Source organism: Lepidochelys kempii, chromosome 5 (assembly GCF_965140265.1).
Source record: "Lepidochelys kempii isolate rLepKem1 chromosome 5, rLepKem1.hap2, whole genome shotgun sequence".
Classification (NCBI taxonomy): Eukaryota; Metazoa; Chordata; order Testudines; family Cheloniidae; genus Lepidochelys; species Lepidochelys kempii.
In genome coordinates this window covers 136,343,947-136,366,042 of record NC_133260.1, presented here as the reverse complement: position 1 = coordinate 136,366,042, position 22,096 = coordinate 136,343,947, and the positions used below count along the sequence as shown (strand labels likewise).

Below are 22,096 nucleotides of genomic sequence, written 5' to 3'. Positions count from 1 at the left end.
CATAAGCTTTCATAGGCTAAAGCCCACTTCATCAGATGCATGCAGTGGAAAATACAGTAGGAAGATATATATATAGATATACACACATACATACAGAGAACACGAGAAAACGGGGGTTGCCATACCAACTCTAAATGAGACCAATTGATTAAGGTGGGCTATTAGCAGCAGCAGAAAAAAAACTTTTGTTGTGATAATCAGGCTAATCTGGGGGGACTAAAACTGCAGGGCAGAGAGACCAGTAGGCAGGGGGTCCCAATCCAGTCCCCCAGCTTCTAGCCGTGCCCCCCACCCCAAGGCTGTCATTGCTGGGAGCCCCCTCCATCTGCAACTTCAACTTGTAAAGACTGTAGATAAAACCTGTACAGCTGTGTGCCTTAGGGGAAAAAGTTACACACAGGTACATCAAATGCATTATGAAAGAAAACATGCAAAAGAAAACACAGTGGGTAAAACCAGCTAACAAAAGCCTGAGCAGCCAAAACACCAGACAGCTGTTGTTCCCACTAAGAGGGAAGTTACAATAGCTCATCCTTCACATTTCTCATAGGAACTACTGGGGCAGGATGAAATTGGGGCAGATTGAAAACTGTTAAAACATTTTTTAAAAAAAAAAAAAAAACATCCACAACTTTGTTACATGTTATTTACAGCATCATTATTCATACTAGCCTGGCTTGGCCTTCTCTGCCAGAAGAGAGGCAGACAGACTAGGATCAGGACCACCAGCTGTGCCCCCACAAGACTGGGCTCTGGGCCAAACCTCCAAATATATGAGACCCACATCCTTCCCCAGAACAACCCCCCCAAACTGAACCAGACCCACATCCCTCCCGACAATGACCATCCGTGACCTGGACAGCGCCCCCAGCTCAGCCAGGAAGGAGAACTCTTGAAACTTTCTTTGGCTTTTCATCTCCCTGTTCTTCCCCTAATTGTTGGGGGCTCAAAATATCTCGCCGTGGGAAGTGAAGAAGCAGGCACTGGATTCTACCTCTCGGCAGCCAACAGCACACACCCAGACTGTTGCCTATGGTACTGTGGCATGCTTGAAGTGCCATTTCCAAGTGAAGGAGTACTTGTGTCACCTTAGAGACTAACCAATTTATTTGAGCATAAGCTTTCGTGAGCTTGTATGCACACAGTATGCATCCGATGAAGTGAGCTGTAGCTCAAAAAAGCTTATGCTCAAATAAATTCCTTAGTCTCTAAGGTGCCACAAGTCCTCCTTTTCTTTTCGCGAATACAGACTAACACGGCTGCTATTCTGAAACCTGTCGTTTCCAAGTGGTTCAATTTTACAGCTCGATTTGGCTGTTGGTTTCTGGCCCAAAATTCTGAGGCCTGACAATTTCAGCAATGGCCAAATGTGGCTTGCTGCTGTAAGAGTCTGAGTCTCACTTCGGGTGCCAGAGGGCCTGGCTGCAGCTCCCAGACAAGCCGTCACCCAGGGTGTGTTTGCTGCTGTACCTTCCCATTTCCAGGCTCCTTCTGCCTGGGTGTGTGGCTGGTCATTTGTCTTTGGAAACTCCTGTGGAATGTGGCTTTCCTTAGAGTTCCCAAAGGATTTGTTGGACTAGGGTGTAAGTCTCCTTTAGGATGCAAGAGATCCCGGCTTCAAATTTCCACCAAGTCCTTGCCAAGGCTCCGTTTGCAGCTGACCTTGGAGGTTTTTTTCACCTGTGTTTTTCTCCTCCATCCTGCCTGCAGAGGGAAAGCTGCATTAGGGTCTGACTGTGGTTTGTTGGTCAAGGTGTAGGATTCTCACTCGGGGCGGGAGAGCGTGTGGAGAAGACCTTGGAAAGGTGAAGTCAGGGGCAGGACTTTTTCAGGTGCCTGTTTTTGTGGGGGTTTGTTTAATTTTGTTTTTTGCTGAAATTGAGAGAAATGATGTTCGCTTTTCAGCCTGAATGCTTGTTCTGTCCAGCAGCCCAAACGGCAAGCCTTGTTTCACCTGTTTAATGTTGGACAGGGACACATGAGCACCTTTGACTCTTTTGGAGCCCCTTGAGTCTATTTAAATTACCACAAAAGTTCCCACCCCCTGTGTGAGTAGCGTATGGGACTAAGCGTCTTTTTTCCCTTCTCCCCTCTAGGATGTCAGAAGCACCCTAGACAGGTGCATGGCTCCTTCCCCTTCACCTGTCATTATTCTGGGCACATGCTGAGACAAAACAACTATCCCAGGGCACAACTGCAAAGTGGTGTAGGTGACTTGTGGGGTCGGAATCTCCTTTGGTTTATTACAAACCCGGGGTTCCTGCATTTCCTACAAAATGAAAACTGTTTTCTAAATCGCTTCTCTGCTAAGGCTCTGTCTACACTCCCCCTTGTGTCAGCAGAACGTACGTCACTCAGGGGTGTGAAGAAGCCACCCCCTGAGTGACAAGTTACACCGACCTAAGCGCCAGTGTGGACAGTGCTATGTCGCTGGGAGAGTTTCTCCTGCCAACATGGCTACGGCTGCTGGCTGGGGGTGGAGAGCTCCCTCCCGTCGGCTTCCAGTGGCTACACTAGAGAGCTTCCAGGGGGGCAGCTGCATGGGTGCTGGGAGGTCACTGTAAGCTCCCCAGTGCAGCCACAGCCTTAGGGCAGGGACGATGCCCCCCGCGGAACTCTGCGGATACAGTCCGGGCCTGTCACCTCCAGGGCACTGGGGTTCTCTTCTGCCCAGGGCAGGAGGGAACAGAAGTCTGTATGACGTGATGATCATTCAGAGACTGGTAAGGAATGAGCTGGTTTGAGGGAAGTTGATCTCAGTCCAGTTGCAAATGGGCAGATGTCCACAGAACAAAGACCAGCAGGACCATTGGAATCTATTGGTCAAAGCATGGAGGCCGAGGAGTGAATTGCCCTCGGGGTCTGAACTCCCGTCCGGTCCCCAGAGCTGGTCTCAGGAAATCAGGGCTGAAGCACATTGACGGGACACCTCAGGGAAGCTTGCCCAGCCATTGCTGGATCTGGAGCTATTCTGTGGCTGGATACACAGAGATTCATTCTCCTGGCCCCTCGATTCAGCGTTTCTCACTGGGACGAAATTCAGAGTAAAATACAACAATAAAATAAATAATGATCAATGGGAAAAAACCTGTTTCTTTCTAGATGTGGAAAAAGGGAAGTTCTAGCAATTGGAGGACACGTCTGCTGACCTGGACATCAGACTTGGTTCTTGGTGCCAACAAACCAGTGCTCTGAAGGAGACTCTGAGGAAAATCAAAGGTACCGAGAAGGGAGCTAGGTGGGGAAACTGAGACACGCATCTCGGACTTTCGGAAGTGACAGATTCTGACCACTTAGTTGCAATAGATGCTAACATAACACTGAAAGAAATGAGAGTGAACCAAGAAATCATCATTCCTTACTCAGGGGAAAAGGCTGTGGGATTATCCAAGGCAACAACAACAAACGGTTCATAATCTGTAGTCATTTGAATATGGTTCATTTTACCACTAACAAGTTTCTCTGAAGTAATGAGAAATCCAGGGTCCAGGTAAAGGGAGCTGTGTCACATTCTCCAGTCTGACAGTCCAGTCATGGCTTAGTCCTGTTTCTAAAATAGAGAAAAGAGTCCAATAATAAAAACAGCTTAATAAAAGCAAGAAAGTGCGAACATTGGTGGCTAGAGCAGGGAGCTGGTGGATTCTAACTCACTGTGTGACCTTGGCCAGTTTAATTCTATCTCCATGTCCCTATCTTTACAGGGGGGAGAGCAATAATTACAGACCCCACAGGAGGGGGTTGGTTTGATGCTTAACCACATGGCTAAACAACGAGACCCATAAATTCCCCCTGTGCTTTGAGAGCCAGGTTTCCTGTTTGAATTCTGTATTTCAGATGACTTCAGGCCTGGGCATTGTGATTGTTTACCTGTTTCTCTGGCCTTGGGGCATTGCTAGGCTCAAAGCTGTGATGGCCGACTGGTTAAAGTGTTGGACTAGAAATCCAATAGGGTTTCCCTACACAGGTTCAAATCCTGCTCACAGCGAGGCCTGTGTTCTAGCCACACTTGCTAACCAGGGCAATACATCTCCACAGACCCTGAGATGCTCTCAATACGCTCCGCACCCCAAGTAAACCCTGTTCTGCTCCTTGCATAGAGATGCCTGGGATGGTGCCTCACACTGTGTCCCTGAGGGGTCTCAGGCAAACTCTCAGCTCCCGGAGCCTCTGCCACTCACCTAGTGCCCCATGGCTCAGTCCTACCCCTGGGTGCTGCGTCTCTCTAGAGTGTGGAAGGACCTGAGCATGGGCAGCACATCTAAGAGGCCAGGGGAGGCTGAGCTGCTGGGGGTGTGGGGCGGGTCACCCCTCTGGAGGCACGTGGGCCCACTGTCACCTTCCCAGCGCTGGAAGCGAAGCTCCAGAGAAGTGGGGGCACCACTTATGCTCTGCCTCTTCCCATTCCCCACTGCACATCTTCCTGCCCTGTCTCCTTCCCCAAGGACCTGTTGCCACCTGCTCACCTAAGGCAGAAAAAAGAGATGGGGGCCTGGCCCCATGGCTCCCCAGATAGCCTCCCCCTTACAGGAAAGGGGCAGAGAGGAGCAAGCAGGGGCTGAGTGGAGTCTTGGGGGAAGAGAGAGAGAGGAGCGGGGGGGGGGGGGCAGGTAGGAGGGTGTCGGGGGAGGGGGCAGAGAGGAGTGAAGAGTGGGGGGCCCTCGGGGGATTGGGCAGTAAGTGCCAGAGTGAGGGAGGGGCCTCAGGGGAAGACAATGACATGGGGTGGGGCCTTGGTGGCAGGCCCATGATCTAAATGCCGGTGGCCCCCCAACTTCTAGAGAGTTTCTGGCACCTGTGTGTGAGCCTCCCCAAACAGAGCCACATGTGCCCCCGAGAGAATTAAATGCTTCCAGAGCCCTGGATGGAACAAGCACTGGGCACCTGATTGTCAGAAGAGCTGGATGCCAGCAGCTCCCACTGACTTCACTTAGAGCTGTGGGTGCTCAGAGCCTTTGAAAAACAGACCCTGGGTGTGCGGAGGGGTCATTGGACACCCAGGGTGGGTCTGATTCTTGTTTGCACTAAGACGACATAACACCTTTACCTTCACGGCGGTGTAAAGGGGCTCGACAGTGGCATAAAGCCCTCTAGACACGGCCAGAGGCAGGGAAAGGGTCGTCAGTGCGGAAGAGAATCAGGCCCAGAGTAATACAAGGTGTGCAGGGAATATTCTGGATTCTGTTAATTACACTTCGCCCTTGCTAGAAATTCTTCCTGTATTTTCTCCATTTCACTCCCTGACTCTGTATCTCTGCCCCTTTCCCCCTGCTTGTTCCTCAGAATTAGCAGGTTCTGGCAATTAATAGCAGCAATCCTGCCCTAACCCAGCAGCCTGAAGCCTCCCCTCTCTCTGCCCCTCTCCTCACGCTGGACTTGAAAGAATGGGGAACGTCTCTGGCAGAGGGAGTGAAAAAGACACTCGGAAAGGGTGAGTTTTCACAGGGATTTCCTCAAGTGAGGAGAAACTTGGGGTCCCAATTTGAACTCAGAAAACCCCTCAGGGATCAAACAAACCAGAGGCCCAGTTCACCCAGATCTGGGCTCCACGTGGGAGTGAGCAGGGGGCTGCTGGGACACATCCCAACTGACTGGCCCTGCCCAGGGGACTGTAGCTGAGGAGGGGGCAGACAGGCTCCCCGCATGACTGACACTGAGGGAGGAGGGGGCAGCTGGACAGACCTGCAGTGACCACACGGATTGTGAGGTTTGCTCCACTCCTGTCTCCAATGGGGCTGATGTTACTCCCTGAGCCTGCTGAGCCCTGTGACCCTTCCCAGCCACACCCGTGGGAGCAGAAAACACCGAGACACAAGGCGGGGGAGGCCATATCGTTTATTGGACCAACTTCTGTTGGGGAGAGAGACAAGGGCCTGAGGACAAGCTCTGTGGAGCTTGAAGGCTTGTCTCTCCCCAGCAGAAGTTGACCCCCATTTTGTCTCTCTAATCTCCTGGGACCGACCCTGCAATCAGAAAACACAGAGCCAGTTCAGTGCTTCCCAGCTGCGCTGCTCTTCCGATCAAGGCACCAAGAGCCTCTATGAAACATGGACATTGCATTTATCCAAACTGTGCCTAGCGCAGCAGGGGGGAAGGGGTTTAAGCTGCTGCCAGCTGCAGCCCCTTCTATGCAGGGTTGCCAGAAAACTGCCCAACGTAAAGGTAATTGTGCCTGCAGGCCAGACCCCTCCATCCCAGAATGGAGGTGCCCTTTGGTCTCTCACACAACCACAGCAGCTCCAGTCACCAGGTCCCCTCTTGGCACAAGGAGCTTCCTAAATCAGTAACACTCCCTGCCCTGGGCCCCGCGCACTTGGATGGAAGCCTGGTAGCCAGTGGCCCCACCTGATGCGACTCAGAGTCTAGGCTGTAGCCTATAGGGCTAACCTGCTTCCTTGCCTACATATCTTTGCTTATGGATTTCTTATTGCCTTATGGTCTAGTTATTTGTTTTATTATAATAGGTTATAAGAGGTTTATATTAAAGTAGTTTGATTGTAACGCCGCAAGGGACTTACAGGCCATATCCTGTATATTGAGCTAAGGCAAAGACTGCATACATATGTCTGGGACCTTTCACCCAGATAGATGGTGATGAGCTAAAGCATAAGGTCCACATATGATGTGTTAAAGCAGGCTGGCCGAGGGGCTTTCCTAAGTTCATACCCTTTTAAACTTAACAGGTACACCACAACGTGGAAAAACCCGCAATAACCGGTTAGGACAGAAATAACAAATGTGACACCTAACCACAAAACGGCCAGGGTGACGAACTGACGTCTATGATAATAAGTTGAGATCAATAATATACTAACCTATAGGGAAAAGACACTCCAAAATTAGTGAAGTGAGGAAATGCAAATAAGGAAAAGGGGAAAAATCCCCTACCGAATATGCATCAAACATAACGGCGTCAGCATAACGTATTATAAAAGAAAAGGAGTACTTGTGGCACCTTAGAGACTAACCAATTTATTAGAGCATAAGTCTCTAAGGTGCCACAAGTACTCCTTTTCTTTTTGCGAATACAGACTAACACGGCTGTTACTCTGAAACCTGGTATTATAAAAGTGGCATCCCAGCCTAGGGGCAGCAGGAGAAGGAGATGTAGTCCTTGGGAGGGGCCAGAATGATGCCACTGGTGATAATGGGGAAGGTGATGGTGATGAGGAAGATGATGATTAACACTTCAGATTGTTCTACAAGGGATGGTGTGAGCATATGGAAGTGCAGATGTACATTCTCTATCTATCTTGTTAAGTTGGGGTGTTTGTGACTGTGCTAAACGTATTAATAAACTATATTAAATATAAAAGAGTTCCTACTGTGTGAGTGTTGTAACTGTGCACATCAGGGTTCCCAACTACAGAATAAGTTAAATAATACAGGGTCTGATTTTGGGAGAAGTACCTGTCAATCCTTGAAGTGATAACTGGGGATTCTTAAGTAATCTATATAATTAATACACAATCCAAAGATCAGGCAACAACAGGCAGGAAAGTCACATTCTAGGGCAACGGGGGCTCAGAAAGCCTAGCGGGGAGAGAGCGCACACTAGAGACAGCAGAGGAGAGACGGTTTGGAGAGGGGAAGCAACTGGAGAGCACCTGTGAGTGCAGAGTGCTAGCCTGCCAGGTGCAGCTCATAGGTGCCCAAACAGCACAATGCAATCTGGTCCCTGGTCAAACAGTCGGGACTCTGAACCCTGCAGTCTGAGTTCAAATCTCCATGGATTTCTTGGACTTATAGTAGCCTGCGACAAAGCCCTGAGCTCAGTATGCCCAGCTCCCCTGTCTCCAGTTGTGCAAGCGTGAGTCTTCCCTCCAGGGGAGGGAGCATGGGGGACTGGGGTGCAGCGGACTGTAGAGGTGGAGAGATTTGATGGCAGAGGAGGAAGAATCCTGCTGATAGGCAGTGGCTGAGGAGAAAAAGACGAAGCGTTGGTGGGACTTTTTTTTTTTGCCTCTCTTTTGCCTGCCTGCCTACTTGCTCTTGTGGGAGAAGGGTAGATGCTTTCAACTAGCTCAGTTGGTAGAGCAACAGGCTCTTAATCTGAGGGTCCAGGATTCAAGCCCCTGGATGGGCACTCAGCTTTCCAGTTGCCTTGTGCATGAGGAGCCAAAAGATTTCTGGCAGTGTCTAGAGCAGCATAGATTCCCAGAAGCAGTGGCAATTTCCTGGAGAAGCCCCTTTCTCCTGTGGAGTCCTTAGGAATCAGGAGAGAGGCTCCTATCCACAGGAGCAGGCCTAGAAAACAGAGTCTCCAGCTGGAAGGAAGCCCTGTGGGGCCAGGTGCTGAGACAGTCAAGGGGAGCAGAGACAGCAAAGGAGAGGGAGTGAGCAGCTGCAGAGAAGCAAAGAGGGCGAGTGGTCCTGATGTTGTGGCACATTGTCCTGGCTTATACACGACCCCGGTGGAATGGGCTAGCAATAGGATGGGAGTTCTCACTCCCACTCCCTTTACCGAGAGGCCTGCCTGACCTCGAGGACTCTCCTTCGGAGATCTGACCCCCAGTTTTCCCCTCTGACCTGATCCACAGGAGAGGGGTCTGTTATGAGAAAGATCCTCCCTACAAAAGGTAGACGGACTCTCTGGCCCCCCCTCACCTTCCATCTGGGCTTCCCTCTCTGGGCTTCCCTCTGAGTCAGACACTCTTGTGTCCCCAGAAGAGAAGGTGACCCTGGTCTGGCTGTGGGCTCACAGCTACCAGCTATGACAGACCCTTCACTGGCCACTGACCCCTTTTCACTCAGGTTGGGTTTGCTTCCTGCCACAGAGTCCTTGGAGATCTGTTCCCACCGCAGTGGTCACCAGGACCCTAACCCCCACCTTTGGGGCACATGCCTCTGTGCACCCCAAGGCAGGCCTGTCCCCCTGCTGACGAGCAGCTGGGTGGCCCCCCATGCTATAGGGTGGTACATCCCCCTCCTAAGAGACACGCTCCTATTCCCTAAGAGACACGCTCCTATTCCCGCAACAGTCCCTGTGGCTTCACCCCCACCCCACCCCCCGGGGCTGTTAGCACACACTTCCTGCTCACTGCTCACCAACTCTGGGACAGATTCTGCCACATTAAAGAAATCAGCCCCAGTAGAAACGGTGCCAAGCTGTGGGCCATGGTGGCAATTCACAGATTTTTAGTTTGCCTGTGAACTTCAGTTAAAGGTGCAAGTAGCCCCCCCACCCATTCCAGTTCTGCCATTTTGCCTGGCGACAAATCCTCCTCCTGGAGCAGGTCCCTCCTGACCACAGAAATCTCAGCGCCTGTGTCTCTCAATCCAGTGATGAATCTCCCATTCAGTTTAACAGCATGCATGTGCTCACTGCTGGGTTCTGTAGATGCAAGCTTCACACATCCTATGTGGAAAGAGGCAGCAGCCTGGCTCTGAGAAGCAGCAGCATCATGTGTTACTTGTTGCCTTCTTCCACTCAGTGAGGGACACTTATTCCTCAGGTGCTCGGTGGACTTACGACGAGAGCACCTCTTGGGCTCCTCTGCTTGCACAGGAGATTTGGGACGGGTCACAGGGGAATGGGGAGGTGAACACCCCGCCTCCTTTTCCCTAGGGGTAAAACGGTGATTCTGCTTTCCCCCAACCCTGAGCCCCTCTGCCAGTGGTTCATGTTTAATTGCAGCTTGTGCTTGTGCATAAGAGTCTGCAAACCCAGCTAATTCACTCACCTCATTTACCTTTTTGTCCCACAAATACTGTTTTACATCATCACTGCACACTTTCAGGAACTATTCCTGAGTAACCAAATCACACATTCCTTCAAAGCTTGTAATGCCATTACCCCTCAATCACTTATTTGCATAAACCACATTACTCAATCCAGATCTCCTTTTAAGAATCCTGAATTTAACCCTATAGGTTTCGGGTGTAACCTGATACGGTTTCAAAATCAGTTCCTTAAATTTACCATAGTTTAAAACATCATCAATAGGCATCTTACTGAATATGTCCAGAGCGCTGCCAGTCAATTTTGCTATCAATGTGGTCATCTTTCGATCTTCAGGGATTGCATGGAGGGTACACACAGTCTCTCAAAGGTGATGAAATATTCGGCAATATCGCTGGTTTCATCATACTGGGGGCTTAGTTGCGCCCATCTGTGGATTTTTGGGGAAGTGGAACCAGCAGCTGGAGGGGTTTGTTTCCTCAACTCCATAACAGCCAGTTCATACTTCTAGGCCTCCATCTCTCTCTTGAGGGAAGCCTCCTCTTTGGCTCTTTCTGCCTCCATAGCTGTCTTGTGGGCATCTTCTTCTCTGTCTGCTGCTGCATTAATTTCTAATTTTTTAAAATTTGATAAGTCTCTTATGTTCATTTTCTTTCTCTTCTGCTTCCAGTCTAGCCAGCTCTAGTTTAGTAGCTGCTTCACTGGTAGTCATTTTCCTGCTTTCTTGTACTGGGCCACACTCCCTCTGTAGTTCACTGAAACTGGGATGCACTCAGCTCAGGGGCTTCTTAGTTAACAGAGACTTTTGCAGCACCCAGTGTTCAGCCTTTCTGGGCGATTTGCAACCTGTACAGTTCTAGCTTGTTCTGATCCTCACTCTTACTTATTGTGCTTCCTTTTCTGTCCCTATTTTCCTTACCCGAAATAAGCAAACAGAAAATAACAAACCAGTAGCCACTTCATCTGTTCTCCAGCCACCACACTTAAACTTCACTTAAAATCACCACCAGTATCTCAAAGCAATCAGCTGTGCACAGATCCTGCTTGACTATGCCACTGTCAGGGGTTGGATCACAGAAAACCCCTTAGGAGCTGCCAACTGATGTGCCAAGCCTACTCCTGCCCCTGCTTTCCTGCCCTTTCCAGCCTAGGACACCTGAACCCTGCCTGGTTTGAGCCAGACCCGCTAGCCTGCTCCAAGCCAAACCCAGGTCGGAGCCACGTCCCCTAACAGCTGTAGGCTTTCCTGGAAGCAGCTTAGGAAGTGTTCCTGCCTTTAGCACTCAGATGCCAACTCCCAATGGGGTTCAAAACCTAAATAAAACTGTTTTACCCTGTATAAAGCTTATATAGGGCAAACTCATAGATTGTTCGCCCTCTGTAACCCTAAGAGAGATATGCACAGCTGCTCCCCCCCTCCCCCGCCCCCGGTACTAACACGTACTCCAGGTTAATTAATAAGTAAAAAGAGATTTTAATGAGTACAGAAAGTAGGATTTAAGTAGTTCCAAGTAGTAACAGACAGAACAAAGTGAATTACCAAATAAAATAAAACAAAACACAAAGATTTATCTCTAATACAGTAAATAAAACTGAATACTGTCCTCACCCTCAGATGTTTCAGTGAGTCTCCTTTTTCAGACTAAACTTCTTTTAGTCTGGGTCTAGTTATCACTCGCACCCCCCCCTGTAGTCACTGTCCATTGTTCCAGTTTCCTTCAGGTCTCCTGGGCTGGAGAGGCTCTAACTTAAGCCGGCTGAAGACCAAATGGAGGGGTCTCCCCGGGGTTTAAATAGACTTGAAGTGAGCTGTAGCTCACGAAAGCTTATGCTCTAATAAATTGGTTAGTCTCTAAGGTGCCACAAGTACTCCTTTTCTTCTGGGTGGACACCCCTCTCTCCCCTTGTGTAGAATCCAGTCACAAAATGGAGATTTGGAATCACATGGGCAAGTCACATGCCCATGCATGACTCAGGACTTGCAGCTAGCAGCCATTACCCAGGTGCTACCCTGAACATCCTCAGGTAGACTTCTTATGTGGATTGGAGCCTTCCAAGCTCTTTTGTCTGTTAAGTGCTTCCTGACTGAGCACTTAACTTGCACATTCCTTTCCCAAGAAGTGACTAAATGTTCTAAGACTACTTAGAAATCAAGCAAGTATACAGCCAATTTTCATAACTTTGAACACACAAATGGTACATGCATACAACTAGGATGAACATAACCTGTAGATCATAACCTTTACATAGATATGTTACATAGCATATGTAGAAAAACCACATTCCAGTCATATACATACATACATATGTAAGCACCCCCCCCATAAAGCCTTATGGGGTACACTGTCACATAACCTTGTATTCTTTCTTTTTACACACCAAACCTGTCCAGAGGAAAGTTAATGGCATACAATTTTTCCTTTCAGCTTAACCTAGAGATGTGCAAAAAAGTGGGAATACAATGGAGCTTGACCAGCCCATACTATCCACAAACCAAGAGACTAGCTGAAAACACAAACAAATCCATCAAAAGGTAATTTTAGGGCACTGAACATTACAGTATTAATTAGGGTGACCAGACAAAGTGTGAAAAATCAGGACAGAAGGGTGGTGGGGGGAGGGGGTAATAGGAGCTTATATAAGAAAAAGACCCAAAAATCAGGACTGTCCCGATAAAATGGGGACATCTGGTCACCCTAGTATTAATAGAAAGGAGAATGCACTAGGACAGAAGCTACAAATTGCTTCACATTTTTAGTACATTGAACCTCAACTTGTCTTTTATGTCAAGTAAAAGGAATTATCCCACTGCACTATCATGGCCTATTTACACCTTTCTGATTGCATACAATTTCTCTCAGTAAAGACAGTACTTTCCCCTTCCCCCACAAATAATCCATCACCATTTTTTACAGAGCACTGTGGAAGTTGGTTGATAGTGCGACTAATTGGGATGAATTTCTTGGTGACATCGTATTTTCTTTGCAAACAAAACCAAACATGACAACCAAATTTTCACCCTATCGACCACTCTATGGCGTTGAGCCAAGATTTCCAGACCAAGTGTCAGACAAGTACATGGTAAGTGTCCTTCAGCTTTCAGGTGCTTATATTATTTTATGATTGTTCGTTTTACAAACAACTCCTTCTCCATTTGTTTCCAAAACCAACAGATTTAGAGCAATTCGATGAAGAATACTACAAAGACTACATCATGAAAAATGAAGGTAGCCATGATGCTGAAACTAAAGTGGCTATTAGTAATATTTCAAATGCACAAGAAAAGCAACAAATACAGTATGCCAAAACTAACACTCATAAATATGGGGAAATAACATTAAAGGTTGGTGACACTGTCATATTACTGAATGCGAGAAGGAAAACAAGAAAGGGAGGGCAGCTGGAACCTACCTGCGTGGGACCATACAAAATTGCCGCTGTAGAGGGCAAAAGAGTTAAATTAGAAGACAAGTCAGGGAAAGCTTTAGCAAGGTTGTACAGTATCTCCCAACTAAAAGTATTTAAAGAGCCTCCAAAATTAGATGAGGAAAATATCTCACAGAGAAACACGGAAAAGGAAACTGCTCTGGATGACAATGTGAAAACCTTAGAGGTTGGAGAAATGGGAGGAAATGTATCTTACAACAGCCACGTGGAGGTCACACACATGAAAGAGGAGGAGTGTGTAGTGTCAGGAGTTTCAAGCAGTCATCCAGGTGGTTTTGATGACATGGTTATGGAGGATGACGAAGTGCCTGGGCATAAAATCAGCTGTTCTTAATGGGGGTAGGAGACAGCAATCATTAAATTAAAAAATCTTCAGGGAAGTAGCTGCAAGTGGTCACCAAAAGTTTCTTTGTGTTCACATCTGTACAGGAATGAGGCACAAAGCAGAAATAGGGGGAGAGGCTCTGAATTAAAATCAGGGTTAGAGAGAAATATGTTCAAACACAGTGAGATTCGATGTGTGGAAGAAATAAAATGTGATCCCCAGCTTCTTCCCCCAAGCCTTGGGGGGGGATTAGCTGCCAACAGCTGCAGCTGCTGCTCTGAGGGGAGCAATATAAGCTGCCTACCTGTGGATGCAGCCCACCAGCTGGTTCACCTGGGGCAGAAGGTGAGTGGCTGGGCAGGGTTGGGGTCTGGAATATGAACAGGGGTCTAAGTGGAGGTTGAGGATGCTGAGGCAGTGGAGTCTCAGCATCACAGTCATCAAGAATCAAAGCTGCTTGGCGGTGAGCAAGAGGGGCAATGGCCCTAGTGCATTTTTTGTGTGCATCCCTTCCACTACTTGCCCATAACAACCTGGTAGCCCCCAGCTTTTTGCACTACAGTTGTGTGCTCTGTGGGAAGGGGCCTCTAGGAATTGGTATTTCCAGCTGCATTAAAGTCATAAAGGAGAAGGAAAATTTAATGCCTTTGAAAAGTGTGTGTGTGGGCTGGATGGGAGGGTGTCTAGAAATCACTCTGCTCTAGTCTCTTTTCTCTGATTTCCTTTAGAAAATCTGAAGCAGGGCAGCAAAAACATTTGCTCTCTCTGAGGCTTTAACTCAGGACCTTCAGATGATGAGACTGACGTGCTCCCAACTCCACTAAGAAGGCTTGGAAAGACTTTAGGCTCAGTGCATACAGAACCCTCCTGCAGCAGTGACTGGGGCAGGGAGGCAGCCTGGGATGTGCTGGAAGAATCAGGGAGATCTGGTGCCCAGAGACCAGTCCTGGCAGCTTCCTCAGCAGCAAATGGATCAATCCTCCCTGCCAGTGAACAATCCACCCAGAGCTAATGGCAACACAGGGGGGGAGGCCCAAGCTATGCACCAACCTTCACATTTTAGCACTTACTCTCATTACTCTGGTATGGCACTTTCCATGTGAATATGGCAAAGCACATTGGGGAAAGGTACATGGATAATAGAAACCAGTGCTCCAGCTAAGGCTTGAACTCAGAACCCCAGCAATATTTCCCTTTGCACTAACCAGTTTGCACCCTGCAGGTGCGTCTTAGACAATGTTGGGAAGTACACAGTTATCAGCCTCTGTGGTACTCACCTTTGCCAGGTAATTGAAAGGCTGCTGGTTCAAATCTAACTCAAGATGTGGCTTTTCAGTGATGAGACTCCACTACCTTTTAACCAGAAGAAAATATCCTTTAGTGTGGTCTCCCCAGACCGCACCTGCCACCCCCAGGCAATTTAAAAGAACTGGGGGACCCCCACCGGCAGCACAACGGGGCTAAGGCGGCTTCCTGCCCACACTCACTCCACATGGCGTGCTGCTCCTGGAGGTGGCTGTCATGTCCCTGTGGGCCCTGGGGCCAGGGGGGTCTCCAAGCGCTGCCCCTGCCCCGAGTGCCAACCCTGCCAACTGTGGCAATGGAAGCTGCAGGGCTGGTGTCTGTGAGCAGAGATGCACAAAAACTCCCCCAGTTCTTCCACCTAGAAGCTGCTGCCAGAGGGGATACAGGTTGCTTTTGGCAGGTACCAAGGTGACTTAAGAGCAGAAACCCCCACAGACCTTTTATGCAATCGGCACTTGCCCCTCACTGAACAGGATTGAAACTCATGCAGGGAGACTGCTGGGCCACATCCCCTCTGGGTGTGAGCAAAGGAGCAGGCCCTCCTGTTTCCAAAGCATTCAGTGGACTAAGAGCAGCATGGGGGACACATCCCCAGCTCTGAGGGCCAATCCTGCTGTCCTGGAGGTTGCTGGTTCATAGGGGTCACTTTGCAGCAGGGCCAGATTCTATGCATGTGGGAGAGAGAATGTGTGCACTGGACTCAGGGTGCAGAGAGACAATCAGCCCTCTCCCTTGTATTGAGTGGGTGGTTCTGCCACCCCCTGCTGGAAGGTAATGGTGGTGGGGGGTGCTGTGAGGAGCTCAGCACCTCACAGAAGTGGTGTGGGGAGCTCCAGGTGTTTTTAGGATCTGCTGTGAAAAGCAGGACCTGCCTGAAAAGTCCAGCTTTCCCCAGTACATTTACTGCGGGGCAATTGGGTTACTGTTTCTTTGGCTGAACAGCAAAGAATCGCTCCCAGTTTCCCTTCTATCTTCAGTATGATTAGCTTCTGTCGGTGGTTAATGAGGTGGATCTAGTTGTAGATTGTTATTCATTCCCCACCTTGACAATTCACACAGTCCCTTTCCCATGCACATCCCCAACATCACAGTTTTCCGGTAGCAGGGGTTGGGTTTTCCCTGGGGCCCTGAGATTTTCAGGGTCCTTTTTTCCCTCCACCTGGAGTGAACTCAGCTTTTTCCCCATCCCAGACATTCCATGAAATAGCAGCAGCAGCACTAAGGAAAAGGGGAGGGAACATCTCCCTGCCAGGGCTGGATGTGATCAGGGCCCCCCGTTTGTCCATTGTTTCCATTGCAGAAGAGGAAGGTTCCGTGGAATTTGACACCCTTCTTTGCGCAAGGGACAGAGAAAGATCTTGCTGTTCCTGTGTCTGTGCAAAGAAAATTGTGCTTCTGTATGAAAGAGGTGGTAAATGGCTCTATGGTGGGACAATACCCTCAGGATTAAGAGCAAAGGACTCAGGTTGAGAACTGATTTCACTCCACTCATCTGGGATTTAACAAATTGTCTTCCATGGAGACACTGGGAACTTGTGACATTGAGCGAGACTCTGGGGATTCGGGATGCTTTAACTCATAGTGAAAATATGAACTTGATTCCAAGATGGGGGAGAGGAGAAGCCTTAGCTGAGTTTAGTCCCAGGCTGGGGTCTCCTGGATGGGTGGAAACTTCCTTTGCTGCTGCCAGGGGACAGCAGCTACTGGAGACATACTAGGGCTGGGATGAAAGTGGAATGTTGCATGGACTTTATGCGCACAGGGCCCCACTAACTCTAAATCCTCCACAGTAGCAGGAACTTAGAAAGTCACACCTCGGTCAATGGTAGGACAGGGGTTTTGAAAAGAGATTCTTTTTTCCTCCCTTCATGAGAAAGAAAATAAGAGCTGGCCACTCAGGTGAATACCACCACTTTTTCCTTTGGCTGAGGAGCTGGAAACCAGGCACAGACAACTGGAGTCTCCTGAAAAGGGGGGGCATAATTTCAAGGTTCAGCCACACCCCTTATAATCAACAGCCCCTCCCATATGTGAACCATGTATGCAAAGGAAGCAGCAAAGGCAGACCCTCTCCACTTACCCCTCCAGCAGCTGCTTTGCAGGGAGGGAGCCTGGCAGCACCACAAGTAGCTGGGATAGCTAACCCAGGAGGGGCACATGGCCCCACATACTGGCCTCTGCAAATGCTGCCTCTGAAATTAGGAAAATTCATGAGTTCAAGGCACAGCTGCAAACCCAGAAGAAAGCCTAGCACTACATGCCCAGGGTGAAGGGGTGTGCTAAAGCCTGGAACCAGGCCAGAAATCTTCAAATCAATCTAATGCAGTCCCAACTGGGCTACTTGGGCAATGACCAGGCCAACCAGGTAGGCTTAATGCACGATCCGCAGCACGTGCTAGGAAGATTTAAATCTTGATGTCACAAGGCAGGAGACAAGCAGTGGACTTAGGCTAGGGTTTCCTATATCGCATTCACTCAAGTCAGCAGCTGCCCCACCACAAGCAGTCACCAGCGCCTCCAGGTCGGCAAGAAAGGAGCAGCAGTTCTCACTGGAACAAGTCCACACACAGCTTTCAGGTTCCTCCCAAGCCTAAAACAGAAAACCATCTTGCCAGAAAGGAGCCCACTAGGACTCACCATTGCCACTTTTCCTTCCACCCAGAACCCCGCTTCTTCTCCCGGGCTGCAAGTAGCCATCCCTGGGATGCCAGAGGCAGGCACAGGATTCTACCTCCCAGCAGCCAACCGCACCTTCCCAGGCTTTGGCAGAATGAATGGTGGCATTCTACTAACCCCACTGAGGTTAGCTTAGCTTAGCTTCTGCCATGCCTTCTTCAGCATTACCTTCCTCTTTTGCTCCATTCCCACCTCACTTTCTCCTTTGGCAAGTCATGCAAGTGAGGCCAGCAGAAAGAGCCGGCCTCTGTAGGCCAACCTCCAAGGGCAGAGGAGGCCAAGCTACAAGGCTCCAAGAAGCGACTGGCCTAGAGCAAAGAACTGGAGCTGGCTCCCAGGAAGTCAACCTTCTGTCTCCCTGGTGACTCCAGATTGAAGGAGAGCTTCTTTTTCTTCCCCTTCCTGGGAAAGAGCAAGAGAAGAAAGAAAGGTGAGGTGAGCCAAGCAGGTGCGGATGTCCACACTGTCTTTTCCTACAGCGGCACCCAAAACGAGTGACTCAGGTCAGGTAAAGGCACTGCTGTGCTTCCAGAAAACAGCTCACCCCTGCTCAAAGAGGGATGAAAGAGCATGCCAAAGCCTGGGATTGAACCAGAGACCTCTAGATCTTCAGTCTAACACTCACCCAACTGAGCTACTTTGGCACCTGCACCATTTATTTTATATTTGGCCAGCTGCTTCTCACCTTGAAGCTTAGTCTCAATAAAACATCTCCAATCGCCGATGGCCAATGAGAGACTGACATCACTTGCTATTTCATCACTTGAAAAGGAGATTGGCCAGTGCTTCGATCTCTGTAATGCTGCACTTCAGTTCATGAGGAGAAAGGTGAGAAAAGCGACCTTTGAACTAAAGGACTAGGGTTAACATTCTAACTCTGTCTCTTACTGTAACACTATTTAATACTGCTCCACCCTGTGTTGGTGACAGTTCAATTTCTAGACATTAGTACATTTCAGTTACTGTTAAAATTAAAAAGTTTTTATATGCTTAAAGGAAATGAATTTATTTGCTTATATATGGCGTGAATAAATACAGATCATAGCATGCAAATTTATTGTCTTATGACACAGAAAATCATGCATCCAAATTGTACATTGAAATCATGAAATGAGCTACAAATGCAATAAAAAAAGGTATTCAAAGGTTTAACAAATTGGGGGTGAGGGCGCAGCAAAGATGCGTCTTGGCTGGGATGCCATTTGGTCTAGGGGAAGCCACGACAGGGAGAGCATGAGTTAGTTTCGATTGCCTATTTTCAGACTGTAGTCTGTGGGCACCCTGCTTTGTGGGAGGGACCCTGGTAGCCCAGACTCAGGGCTGGAACAGGCCCCTGATTTAGGAGGTGGCTGCATGGTTTATAGCGCTCTGATGTCTCAGACAATCTCTCTCTCCCAAAGCCTCAGATCTGTGTCCTCAGAAGGCTCCTGCACTGCCTCCGCTCCTTTCACATTCTGTAGAAAGGAGCAGCATCAAGGGTTAGGGGTGATCCATACGGACTACGTGGGTAGCAGATGCTACAGGAGTAAACCCAACACCCAAAGCAGAGGGAGAATATAGGGCTTTTTCTCTTTACTTAGCCACATGCTATAGCTCAGAGAGCTCCTTTAAACGTCTCCCCTCCCACAGCCTGGGAAAGGGGAAGGATTCTCATGTTCTGGCCTGATGTGAATGAGGATCACTGGACCCTAGAACCATTCACTGCCCTTTCCTAGAGGGACCTGTGATACACAGAACAGGGCTGAGATCAATGCTTACTGCAGTCAAGAATTGCTCCCCTGGAATAGGAGCAGTATTGGGCAGCTGCAAATCTCACAGGAGCTGAAACACTGGTGATTCAGCAATCAAAGTCCTAGATAGTTCACGGGAGGTTTAGGTTTGTTTCTGGACAATAGCAGTGAGAGTTTTATTGCCTCAAAATTTCAGTAGAAAAATTCAGACCCAAACTGTGTGTGGTGGGGAGATTGACAGCAGTTTCTCTGGTTTTGATTTAGTTTGTTCTCTTACTCTCGTTTTAAAAGCCTTGATCATTTTGATGGGAGAAATGTTTGTACAAAGTTGTTCCAGAAGCTGGACAAGTTGTTCCCCTAAGTCCCTATGCAGGGGCAGTTGTTGGTTCTGACCTCATGAATATAGCGGAGACTAGCCTGACCTGTCACGTGGTGGACTAGGGCTTGATTTCCTGATGAGAAAGCTGGGATTTTGACACTAAGTGTATGTCTACAGTACAATTAAAAACCCATAGCTGGCCCAGGCCAGCTGACTCAGGCTTGCCAGGCTCTGGCTCCAGGAGCTTGCTTAGGCTGGAGCCCGACCAAAGGGATCCTCCCCCCCTCGCTGGGTTCAATGGCCTATATACTGAAGATGAGTTCGTAAATGGGGAGTGTGCACTGGGTGCTTCCACTGGACAGACACTTCCTAGGGGAAGACCTACCCAGTTAATGTGATATACTCCAAAAATATTGGATGAAAGAAAGGCATCCTGGGGCTCAATGACTTCAGATTCAACTTGTTCAGGTTAGAAAGACAGATTTTTTTTTTTTTTGGGGGGGGGGGGGGTAATTGTGAGCCTGGAAATCACCTCCTGTGTGAAAGTCAGAGCTGGATTATTTCGAGCTCATGCACCCTTGTTACTAATGAAGGAGTAAAGGAATGAACAAATCAATGAAGCCTTAAATTGTCATACGCATCCTCAACCCTTGTCCCCGTGGCAGGATCTCCAGGACAGATAGAAACGTTACTCAGGGTCAGGAGGAGAAAGGAAAGCACTTTCCCTCATGTATTTCCCCAGTCTCGTGGGCAAGGCAGCAGAGGGGCTTCAGGACATTTTCTGTCACTGATTTTTTTCACGTTGGTGTGGGAGGAAAGACTTAGACCTGCCAGCTCTGTGAACGTGAAGTGACCAAATGATGAGTTAACAATGATGCTGTGGCACAGGATTGGATTGGAACTAGAAAACAAGAAGGCCTTAAAGTTGAACTCTTGGGTGAATAGAATGATCTGATTGATATTCAACCTTGGAAGGCAATAGATTGTTACATCACTCAGAACAGCCTGGTTTGGTTGGTTGGTTTTCCCTGATAAATTGCAGAGGGTTCAGAGATGAGCCACAGGAATGATTAAAGGCTTGAGCAGAGAAATTTGAAAACAAACCCAACCTTTCCTGCTCCTGCCAGCTATGACTGCTGAGGACATTTTCCTTCTCTGCTCCAGGGTCTCTCTTCTGCCAGATTCTCAGCAAGTCAGGCCACCCTGCAGACTATGGCAGAGCAGTTTAGTAATAGGCTGCAGGACTCACCATGTAAAAGTGCAGCTGTTGTAGCACCTTGGTTGATCATGGACCAAATCCTGCAGCCCTGGATAACCTCCCACTGATGGCAATGGGAATTTAGCCTTTGTAATTAGCTGCTGGTGCCCGAGGTCTCAGCTATGAATTAAACTGGTAGCAGACACAGCTTCATTCAAATAAGCAAAGGATGTAAGTCAAAGAGCAAAGCTGGCCATTTGGAGAGGTGCAGCAGTCCCACAACCACAGCTGGAAGGGAGAAGAGGAAAAACTCCCTGAAGTGCTGGGAGCAGCACCACAGAAGTTTTTCAGTGAGATCAGTAGCAATAAATACGAAATGACAGAGTGCTTGCTCCTCTGCGATGACATGCTTGAATTGTGTTACTTTACTATGAGATAAAGCTTTAAAATATCCTGCTCTAATTTCAGGATGGGTCTGTAACCATAACTGGTCTCTGTGGGAAGTGGGACTTTCAAAATTCCCACGGAATTTAAGGGGTGGCGTTCCCAGTTGGTCACCTGAGGGCAGTGCAGTAGAGTTCAAACCGATGACCAGAGAGACGAGAACAGAGATTGTGGGACGCCTACCCGAGGCCAGCTGCAGAGCTGTAATGGAACAGGGTGTCTACACTGGCACCGCAGCATTGTAGCCCCGGCACAGAAAGCTGTACGCCTCTCATCAGGGTGCTATTTTTACAGCACTGCTACTGAGCAGTTTCTGCGCACTAAGTAGCTTGGCAGTGTGCACACCTCAGAAGTTAGACTGCAGAAATCTGGTTGACTGTGCAGACGCTTGCCAGTGTAGACAAGGCTGTAGAGGGCTTACATAAGAACACAAGACTGGCCATACTGGGTCAGACCAAGGGTCCATCTAACCCCATGTGCTGCCTGAGAGTGACCAGTGCCAGATGTGTCAGAAGGAATGAACAGAACAGGCTTTTTGACCTGCAAAGTGAGGGTCTTTCACCCTGATCTTTAACTTCATTGTTGTAGATTCCTACTTATCCTATTTTACCACCCTCCCCCGAGGTCTCTGGGAAAATCAGGTGTGAACCACTCCCTTGATACAGATGTGTCCCAATCCAGCTGAACTGAGGCAGACTTTAGGCCAATGTCAGTTTGGAAAAGGCCCACTTAACCCAGCAGGTTTCTCAAAGTATCTGTTGCTGTGAACCGCATGTAGTGTGGATGTGAACCCCAAAGATATCACACATGAAAGAAACACAAGGCCAGTTCTGAGAAGGTTTCCGGAGCCGGGCCTGAGAGTTAAAGTGTTGTACTTAAAAGGAAAAGGGGCCTCAGCACTTATAAAAATAACTGGTTGCAAAAACAAACCCAAAAAAACAACCCCAGAAAAGCTCCCATCACACATCCATCA

General features: G+C 48.6%; 2 non-coding genes and 1 pseudogene across 2 annotated transcripts; 1 reads left to right on the top strand and 2 right to left on the bottom strand.

Moving 5' to 3' along the window:
• Nucleotides 1-610: 610 nt before the first annotated feature.
• Nucleotides 611-22,096, bottom strand: part of LOC140911916 (uncharacterized) — an 89,713-nt pseudogene continuing 68,227 nt past the window's right edge.
• Nucleotides 3,904-3,985, top strand: TRNAS-AGA (transfer RNA serine (anticodon AGA)). The gene has a single exon. It is a non-coding gene; the product is annotated as a tRNA-Ser (tRNA).
• TRNAF-GAA (transfer RNA phenylalanine (anticodon GAA)) lies at nt 18,004-18,076 on the bottom strand. The gene has a single exon. It is a non-coding gene; the product is annotated as a tRNA-Phe (tRNA).